Source organism: Cylas formicarius, unplaced genomic scaffold, assembly GCF_029955315.1.
Source record: "Cylas formicarius isolate icCylForm1 unplaced genomic scaffold, icCylForm1.1 PGA_scaffold_4__25_contigs__length_36172078, whole genome shotgun sequence".
NCBI classification, from domain to species: domain Eukaryota; kingdom Metazoa; phylum Arthropoda; class Insecta; order Coleoptera; family Brentidae; genus Cylas; species Cylas formicarius.
In genome coordinates, this window is record NW_026844334.1 from 27,716,675 (window position 1) to 27,727,564 (window position 10,890).

General features: G+C 33.9%; 1 long non-coding RNA gene across 1 annotated transcript; it reads left to right on the forward strand.

Moving 5' to 3' along the window:
• The first annotated feature begins 568 nt into the window (after positions 1-568).
• On the forward strand, positions 569-10,403 carry LOC132701336 (uncharacterized). Its single transcript, XR_009618770.1, has 3 exons — positions 569-757; positions 829-986; positions 10,150-10,403. It is a non-coding gene; the product is annotated as an uncharacterized LOC132701336 (long non-coding RNA).
• The last annotated feature ends 487 nt before the right edge of the window (positions 10,404-10,890 follow it).

Sequence of the window (10,890 nt, forward strand, 5' to 3'; positions counted from 1 at the left end):
TTTGGTTTTTTAATTAATCACAGAATTATTTCTATAGTTACTGTAATGGATGTGTTTCTACCGAAGCACACCGGATTCAGAAGTGTCGAAAACAATACGCACACTATACTATACTAACGGAGTGTATTACTATACGTGAAAAACAGAGAAGTACAAATTGCATGGACCGGTCGTACCGACTCTGGTCCAGCAGATCGAAATCGAACAATACAATCAATAGCACATCAACACAATTTGTCCCCTAAAAAGGAACTGGCCACTCCGCGCTCCTTCGCCGACTTCGTCTCCGACATTTGGCAATAGAGGGCACTCCGCACATCACCTCCACACGGTATACTCCCACCAATTTTTAATCCATCACATCACAATCTTGTTACAAATTGTATTGATAATGTTCAATTGCTGACTTAATCAGCTAGATTTCGCCCTTTGAGATATTAGTATTTTATACTTTTTTATACAATTCTCAATAAAGATTATTATTATTATTATTATTATTATTTTTTCTCCTTATTAGGGTAGCAGCTTTAGTGGGGTTTATTAACCAGTCACTAAAGTTGGGGGGGGGAAGGTTTATGTCTCCGGGATATTCAGGGTCTTTCGGACGATTTTGCAAGTTTCAAGTATTACGGACTTTTGCATTTTTGTAACGATGGTTTTATTCGTTATATTCAGTCTTTCCAGGTATCCTGCAAGCTTCTTGGTAACTAGCCCAGTGGCCGATATAATTACAGGGATAACATGTACTGCTTTTAGGGTGAGTATTTTTTTATATTCCTCTGCCAAGTCGTAATACTTATTAATTTTTTCTCTCTCTTTCTGTTCCAGGTTGTGGTCCGAGGGATGTGAGCCGTCGATGAAATACGCCTTTTTATTAGCCTTATCCAGCAGAATAATGTCTGGTCTATTGCTGGCTATTGGTTTATCTGTTACTATAGGTGTATCCCAGTATAGCCGATAATTTTCGTTCTCAAGAACTGGAGCAGGTATGTATTTAAAATATGGACTGTATTTTCCCTCTCCTAGGTTCCATAGCATTGCTAGTTCTTGGTGTACAATATTTGCTGTTAAATTGTGCCTTTTGGTGTATTCAGACGGAGCTAGCGTTTGACATCCTGCTATTACATGTTCGATGGTCTCTGGCACCCGTCCACACATACGACATTTATCATCATCTATTCTGATCTTTTGGATATACTTCTTATAATTCCTAGTCGCTATGCTTCCATCATGAATAGTTGTGATAAATCCTTCAGTTTCAGCGAATAGCTGCCCCTTAACTAACCAATTTGTTGATTCGCTCCCAGCAGTTTTTAAACTAGCTGGATATTTTCCATGAAGGGGCTTACTCAACCACTTCTCTTTTACCTCATCAAGTGTTGGTATCTCTTTTATTTCATTTTTTCTGAGATCTACAGCTGAGTATCTATCCGACTGACAAGCGAGCTTATGGAACGTTGAAGTATCTTTTTTACGGTGGAAGAACTTCTTTAACTGATTTACTTGACGCCTATGCAGTATGTTGAGGTCAGCCAATCCTCTTCCGCCCGTCGATCTTGGTAAGTATAGCCTTTCAGTGCATGCCTTAGGATGGTGAATTCTATGCTCTGTCATGAGGGTCCTTATTTTCCTGTTCAGCCTCTCCAAGTCAGTGTTAGACCATTTTAATATACCAAACGTGTACGTGATTACCGGTACCGCCCATGTGTTTACAGCTTTAATTTTGTTTTTTCCGTTTAGTTCCGTTTTTAATATTTTTATCACCCTGTTTTGCAGTTTAGTTTCTATATTAGCCTTAGCGTTGTTCTGATTAATATTAAGATTCTGCTCATATCCTAGATATTTATAATACGCGTTGTTAAGATACGTTATTTCGGTTTCAGATTCCAGCTTATCATAAGTTTTTGGTATACCTTTATGAGCTATAAGTTTGGCACACTTATCCAATTATTATTATTATTATTATTATTATTATTATTATTATTATTATTATTATTATTATTATTATTTACGTATCATTAACGTATAAGTTAACGTTAACATGACACAACCAAATCCAACACCGAGATAGGTAAAAATGTTGTTATAAGATAGGAAAATTCTACTTGGGCAAGTCTAGATACTCAACTGATTTCATCTGCGGTAAAGAGATAGAGTACCAATGCTAGCGTCCTTAGTGGAAAACCTTCCGATTAACCGTACCCAACTCGGTAAGTCAGCTAAAGTTGAATGTTCCAGTACTTTCAATGATTTTTTGAATTGAGATTCAGACTCAGGTTGGTTACCCAATAAGTATAGTCTTAATAGGTACCAAACCTTTTTTTTGTGAAATGATAGACGTTTTTTTATATTTAGAACTAAAAAAGGGGGTCTGCAATTGAGCTAGGTACCATCAGTCAGCTGAATTGTGAATATGTAGGTGCACTGGCTGCCAGTGCCGTAAGCAATCGAACGTGCGAAATAATGACAATCAAATAATGCGTTGCTGTTACATGCACGCGGCACCATCACGTTAAAAATGTATTATGCATCGATTGAAATTAGAGTAAATATCCATGAAATTTTATTTCACTGCATTATTAACGATAGCGTGGTTTTCGCCAAATTGCGTTAATTTTAATTAATGAGCAAACTGTGCACATAAAATCGGGTGTTAACGTGCTCGTTGATCTTTTGGAAACGAAGTTCGGTTAACTTCAGGGAACGAATCGAATTGATAAGTGGGTAATTAATTAATTGTAATTGATCTAACGATTGTACATGGCAAAGTAAGATATTATTTAGGTAAAATTATTAAGATTTAACGAAACTTACCTTAATTTTTCAAAGAAACTTCCACAGGTTACTGTAATGCTTTTTACAAAATTTCTGGATTCGTCCTGCGTCGGTTTTTGATTAGTCGAAATTGCTGACGTTTCGCCAATCATACTGTTGGCTTCTTCAGAGCTTGACTGAAACAGTTCGTCAACAATTTCGACTAAGCAAAAACCGACGCAGGAGGAATCTAGAAGTTTTGTAAAAAGCGAAACTTACCTTAGTCCAAAAGTTCATATGAACCAAGATAGAGGGTGTCAACGTTGCAACTTCATTATTATTTTTTTTTAAATAATTCCTGACATTAACATAGTCGTCAAGGAAAACAATTTTCAAACTAAAGTAAAGTAAAAAAACTATTCATGAAAAAACCTTTCTATCCTCTAATAAATTTTTGATTTTGATAAATTGATTTTAAATAATATTCCCACGTTTCGAAATGAGTCATAATTCACCCCGAGTATGAACTAATTTTTCATACAATAAATACTTCCTATACCCTCAAACATAAAAATCAATAGGATTGAAATCTGCTGTAATGGACGGCCAAGGTGTTCCACTACCAAGACTAAACCAACGATAAGGAAATCGGTTATTTAGGTAGTCTTTAACATGTCTTGAAAATCATTGTTCTTAACCATAGAATTGGCGAATTGCGTTTGCAAAAATTGCGTTTGCAACAATAAATATTCTCGACAACCGTTATAATTCTCTTGTGCGTATATGATGTCGCGTATCGGAAAACAAGTGATGTTTTGGAATTATGTTAGTCGAAGCATACTTTGAACTGCATGTTCACATGAAACTGTTCAATTAGGCGTAACGAAAATTTCAAACCCCAATTTGTCTAAAACAGTCACTCGGAGTGAAATTCAAAACGTGTATACCATTTTTGTATAAAAAACTTGTGAGAAGTGATATCTTTAAGCAAAATCTTCATACATCATGGCGTAAAAAAGTTAGGAAATATCAATTGCACGAAAAGTACCGTTCGTAGTGTCCTCTATAATATTCAACAAAATATTCACAAGTATGGATTTCCCATGTCAAAAAACCCCACTTTGCCAAAATATGAAATGAAATGAACTGTATCTCGGTCAATATCAACTTTTCGACTAAGGTAAGTTTCCTGAAATCGTAATATTTTTACATAAAGAATCTCCTATTTTGTCACGTACCATTACTTATGGGACACCCTGTATATGGTATATAACAAAAAAATTGCGTTGCCCAGAACTACTACCAATATTTAATAAACCAATTAAAAAAAAAAGAAAAAAGTGGTCAAAATTCATCAATCTATGGCGCCAACTTGAAAATATTTGATTGACTTCTACTCATTGAGGCACATTGCGCACTGAATGATGGATAATATTAATATTTACATTAATTCATTTTTCATTTCAATTGAGCTTACGACTTTTTATAATATAAAATATGCATTACCTATTACAATCAAAAAAAAGTTTGATTATCTTCAACTCATCCAGACAATATTCTTGTAATCTAGAATTAGTAAATCGAATATCTTTAGGTACGTCTATGCTTAAATATTTACTTCATTCTTCGAAGTTTTACTAGAGGAATCCTTTACTTCTGTGAAATGCGAAAGTTTTCCTTAAAGCTTAAGGCAATAGAAAATATTTATAACTATAACTATCACCATTGGTTTGATACTTTTAATAATGCCCTTGCATATCTCTATTATTTTTATTATTCATCATGAGTCCATAATTAATGAACACGACCAATTTCATTTCCTTATTGCATTCAACGTTGTTTAGCAATCCTCCCTGAGTTGATCTACTGTCCCACTTTTCTCGAATTCAGTTAACAACACCCGGAATAATACTATACACTGTTTAGTTAACGATATAAACGGTGTCTACAAAAAAAGCAAGTACTTGAAGAATTGCATTATCTCTAACGAGAGCATGATTACAAGTGCCGCCGATTATGAAGACGACAAATTTTTCTAGCAAAATAAAATTTTGCTAAAAGCAGTCATTCCAAATTTTTAATTTTCCTAAATTTCTTCTGCTGTGGATGTATTCGATTGGTTTTAGAATTTGACGATGGCTGGCATGTTTTGCTAATTCTTTCTCCAATTTATCATACTTAAAATTAACTGTTGATTGATGCAGTATCTGATATGACTTCTATAAAGAATTCTAAAATATAGAACAAATTCATTCAAACATCAGGTGTTCGAACACGTATAACGTAATTTTTCATGCTCATTTTTTGCAATAAATAGAGAACATGCAGGGTCGAAAAGTAAATGTCCATCACAAGTTATTTTTTTAAATGGAACACTTTTTAAATCCGTTTCAAATTTCGCGTATTATTTATGTAGCATAACCCATACCTACCTCTTACTTTTTGTGAGCAAAAGAATACAAACCGGAAATCCATTTTTTAAATGAGCAGTAAAGTACCATTAAAGTGCTTAAATTGTTACAATTACATTTCTTTCAGTAAAGAAAGTAAATATGGCATACCAAAATGAAATCCAGAAAATTGCGATCTGAATTTTTATTGGCTGTGAAGACAAAACGAGCACTGAGGAAGTCTGTAATTTGTTCAATGTTTCAACGCTCAGTGAGAAAAATTAAGAAAAAAAAATACAATTTACCTGGTGATTTGAAAATTAAACTCATGTTTTTTATTGTTTTGCTTACAAAAGTAAGAGATAGGTATAGGATACGCCACATTAAATTTAAATAAATGGTGTTCCATTAAAAAAGGGACTTGGTATCGATATCTACTTTTTGACCCACCTTGTATACTTTTTATTTATTACAAAAAATGCACAACAAAAAATTATGATTGACGCGTGCGAGCATTTTTCTTGAAATCCGATGGCTGATATTTTAGCAGTTCACTGTGTATTTCTCATAAGCTGTAACAGAGATAATACTTTGTTTTTGGTGGTTGATATTTTTATATCTACAGCGCGCTATCGAAAACAATGCGTAGGTTTTTCGCCCCATTAACAATCTGAATATTCTCATCCATCAGACAGAATTTTTCAGTGATGTATGTACGGTAATGGACATCCACATGGGCCGTAAGTATACGCTTGAGGTCACTGTTTAAGTTTTCATGGATTTCGATGGTGAAGTTTAATCCTGGCAGGAGTAATACTAGTCAATAATAATAGTCGATAAATTTGGTTCTTATCGTAAACACGTTGAAATTTTTCTGCATTGCCAATTCGCTCGCGACCGCGAGTAGCAAGACTTAGGTTTTAATCATCTAAATTATACGCTTTCCATCCTTGGTGAACTATTTGAAGCATCACAATATGAAATGGGAAGTAGGGCTAATATAATATTTGCGAATCTTCTTAATTCCTCCTGCGTCGGTTGTCGATGAATCGGACTTGCTGAGGTTTCATCAATCATCCTGTTGGGTTCCGTTCGATTCATCAACCGCTGTTGAACACAGTAGGAATCCAAAAGATTTGTAAATATTATTACAATAATCTGTAAGACGTTTCTTTGAAAAATTAAAGCTAATATTCTAGATTAGTGGCGAATTGGTTAAGTCTTTCTTCTGACGAACTGTTGACCCTGATTCGGGTCTAAAGACCTTCGACTGTTGTAGTTTGCTTCTTAACATTTCATGTTCTGTTATTATTTCCAGGCTTGTTTCGTGTTTCTTCGTTTAGCTCAGTGAGAGAAACTATTTTTGTAAAGGAAATTTACGCATACCAATTATGGTAAATCGGTTTCTGTGTATTGCCCGAATGGGACAAAATAAATGCTTAAAAGAGTCAACAGCATATAGAAAGGCGACTAAGACCGGAGCTCTCGACCTTCAATGCTTCGCACTTTTTGGGGTTCGATTTATCATACTTTTCCCGATTTTCGCTAGTCGGCGTTTTTCAAACATAGGACAAACCTCATAGCATACGACATCGGCTTTTTGGATTTTTCTATTTAAAATAACTGACTATGACACTTCTGTTGACTTCGGACGTTGACTTTGACCGATCAAAATATCAAGAATCGAGGTCAACTGAAACGGAACCTGTCCACCAGTCTACGTCGAAACATGGTAAAGAATTTCTTATGAGAATGTCAGTTCTTTCCACATCGCCCTATTCTGTATTTCGACTTTTACTTGAAAAATTATTCGAAGGAGGTATTAAATTTTTACGACCTAGAAATATTAATCAAGATCGTTTAAAAAAGTTTTTTGATAAAATTAGAAGTCACTGCGTCAGAAATTAATAATTATTTATCAAATTATACTGGTGGTTTTAATTTTTGATTATTGTCAATGATGTTTTTACATTGATAAACATAACATAAATTAACATGACAAAAATTATGTCAAAAAATTTTTATTTATTTTTATTTTGGGCCAGTAATAAATTTCAGGCTCGTCAAAAATATTACTATAATTGTCTATAAATTAAAAGTATTTTTGATGAGCCTAAATAAAAATTTTCATTCTGCATTAACCGATTAACGTTAAACTGTTATATGTCTTTTTAGTAGAATAACATATATATTATTAATTTTAAGTTCAAAAGTAAATGACAACATTCGAGTTGCCAATGTATCTTCCCCATATATCTCCTATCTGTATGTCCAACATCAGGGATGGAAGGACCTCTGAAAAAGCTTGTCACTCGTACTAAAATAGTGTTAGTGGGTGTTTCCAATCACAACATCGATGGACAGTTTTTAATACAAGCATTTCGTGATAGTAATGAAACGCGTAACACTTTCCACTTACAATCAAATCACCTTTAACCGGTTGATTATGATTTCAATAAAAAATGTCTTTCGTTAACATTACTGCGCTACTAATAGTAATGGCGAAAGGGATGATTACGAAAACTGGAGATATACATTGTAAAGGAGACGCTTCGAGTGGTATTATTAAGGACAAGTATCAGGGGAAATTTTGAAAAGAATGACCATTATTTATTAAAATGTAAACGCAAGGCTTTCTCACTCCAGGACGTTTACTTTATGAAAATCTCGTGGGTATGAAATATCTATTCGAAAGGAGGATAGATAAACCGGAAAAGTGAATAACGTCGAGAAAGGGTTTTATCATGCGAGAGAATCTGTTTTTGAATACGTAGACCAAACGACCGGTGTAGACATTGGAATATTAGCGAGAAAGCGCTTTTGATTTCTGACCCATTGTGACCTTTGAACTTTAATTACTTAAAAATACGAAATCGTAAATGCTTCTTGATCCCAAATTAAATTACTCTATCACGACCTGCAACTTTCGTTGCCTTGGGAAAATTAAAATGAGGAAAATAAGCATTAATTTTTAATCTTACGTGAGGGTCACATTGTATCTTGGGATTCATAAGAAGCTGAGAACTAATAGGCGTTTCAAAAAAATTGTATTAACCAAAAGAATATATAAACCAAAATAAAATTTTAAAAGAAAGTTCACCTCTCAAAGTATAGTAGTAAACTCAGAAGAACAGAAACAGGAGAACATGCATTTTTCATTAAAAAATCCGTTTATAAAATAGTGTCTTTTCTAAACTATTGTCACGCAAATATTTTTAAAGAAATTTATTCAACAGTTTTAATTCAAGGTTAAGCTTAGGACTCTAGATACCCTGTAAAAGTTAAAGACTCTTTGTCACAAACGTATTTGACACTTGATCAGATTTGGGGTTGAATTTTGACCCTTAATTTATGTATGCCGTTTTTTCTGCCCACTCTATCTAAAATCCTAGAAAAAATCAAAGAGCAGCAAATTCAGTCACAGGTACAAAAATATCTTATTATGCCAGTTCATCAATCGAGCTTCCCTAAGCATTATAATTGCTCCACGGCATTAACAACAATACTGTGGGTGGAACAGACAAAATAACAATCTCTTTGCATCTCGACTTTAGTAAAGCTTTTCATACACTTAATTATAAAATATTGCTTTCAGATTACTCAGCATTTCTGTCCAAGCTGACAACTTATGTTTATTTTTCTTAGTTCTCGAGCGGAAGCTGTGTTTTACCATGGTAACAAGTCAAGGTTTTTATCGGTGGATGATGATGTGTCGCAAGTGTCTTGGGACCCTTTCTCTAATCTCTCTTTGTCTCGGAATTTCGGAATGATATTCTTTTTTTTTTCCTGGTCCTCTTTTACCATAGTCTTTACATTAGAGAACAGATTTTAAAAGGCAATATTTACATTCGTTTCTCATAATATGGACCAAGGTATTTTAGTTTTCTTCTCTTTATCATGTTCTTTTAAATGTTTTGCATTCATTCCAGTACTTTTTTGTTGGCGTCAATTGCTTTCATGTTGCAACGAACCTACGTTTAGTTAATTATGCATTTACCAGTGAGCCTTGAAGGATTAGTTTCGGTGTAGGAATTAAAAATGACATTTCCGAGATTACATCGTGGCTTCATTGTGTGATGGTTTAAAAATTGGTCGGGGTGTACTGTGTGTAGAGACGTACGGAGCGCCTTTTATTGCCAATTGTCGTAAACGAGGTCGGCGAAGAAGCGCAGAGTAGCCAGTTCTTTTTGAGGGGACGAACTGTGTTGACGTGCTATGCTGTGATTGTTATTTATGAAACATATGAAATTTTGTTTTAATAAGGTGTAATAACCAGAATTGATTAACTCATGTGAGTTTCCAGTGCTAGTATGTAGATTTCATAAACGACACTACGGCTACAACACATGCTGTAATGTTCGTTGCTTAATCAAACTCGTTATTATAGTGTCTTTTATAAAGCTATTAAATTTTAATCTTGGTTTCTATAACAACAACTGACTTTTCTTCGAGTTTTATCGGGCGATAAAGCCATACAAATGATTGTTTAGCGCCATAGTTAGAACTGAAAACAGAGAAAAGCTTAAACGAGAACTGATCCTATACAAAATCATGAACAATTGTTTTTAATTTTTTGATTTTGAATTTTAATAGTACGTATATTCCCGTTTGCCTGATTTTTGTTATTTAGGTATACATTTTTGCTATTTTATAATGTAATCTTTTTTTTTATTATTTGTTACCTGCAAATGTTCACAAATGTTTAATTACGCTAGTCCAAGTGATGTCCCCGTGACGTTTTCTTGTAATTAGTATAATTTTGGTGGAAATGAAGAATATTATTATAATTATGAAACCTAAGTAGCTTTTTAATCGAACAAATATATTTAAAAAACAACGAAAGATTCAGATAATTTATAAAATAATCGAACGTATGCCAATCACCGGTTGGCAGAAATAAAAAAAAATGGAAGAAAACCCGTATCAGTTTTGATAACATGCATGAACATAGTTCTAAATTCTTCCTTCAACAAATTCGTTTGTTTATAAAAGTTTTTTTTTTCAGATCAGAAATGCTAATTTGGGGCCTGGTAGAATACATAAAAGTACAAAAAAACTGATAAATGCCGAAACACGTTATACGATGAAATAACCAAGACAAAAATAAGCAGTCTAAAAATCAAGACTGCTCGTTAAGCGATTCTTAACTGACGACGAGAATCGCTTCAAGAAAATTAGAACGGACCACCTCAGGCAAAATTCGGTCGTTTGAAGTCGGCGACTTAACATTTTTATTGTAATCATCCACGAAAATCTTAATTAAAAGCCATAGAATTTTGCATATCTTTTGTAATTAGTGATACTGTAAACGTTTAGGAAGCTGTCTTAATCGACTCCGCAGCCGTTCATAAAACCTTTCTTCTTCGGAACACTGTGTCTGTGTTGCCGGATTGCGAATATGAGGAAAATGAAAAATTGAACTCCCTGCATTTGCAAACATGCACATGCACTTTCCAACAAACTTAGTGTCTATGTGAACATCATCATCAAGGTGCACAATAAATGAAATGATAATCACCTAAATTAATAAAGTACGATTCATAGACGTTATGCGAGGCAATGTATACTTAAGATACCTAGTTGTGAGACGGAGTTTGCAGAAGACACTTAAAACTATACAAACTATAAAATCTGGATACAATAAGGGGTTGCGCCCTCGTGGATACCTTGATATTGAGATCTTCTCCTTACGTAAACCGTAAAACGTAGGAAATTTTTCAACAAAATGAAAAATGCAAGGTTGCCG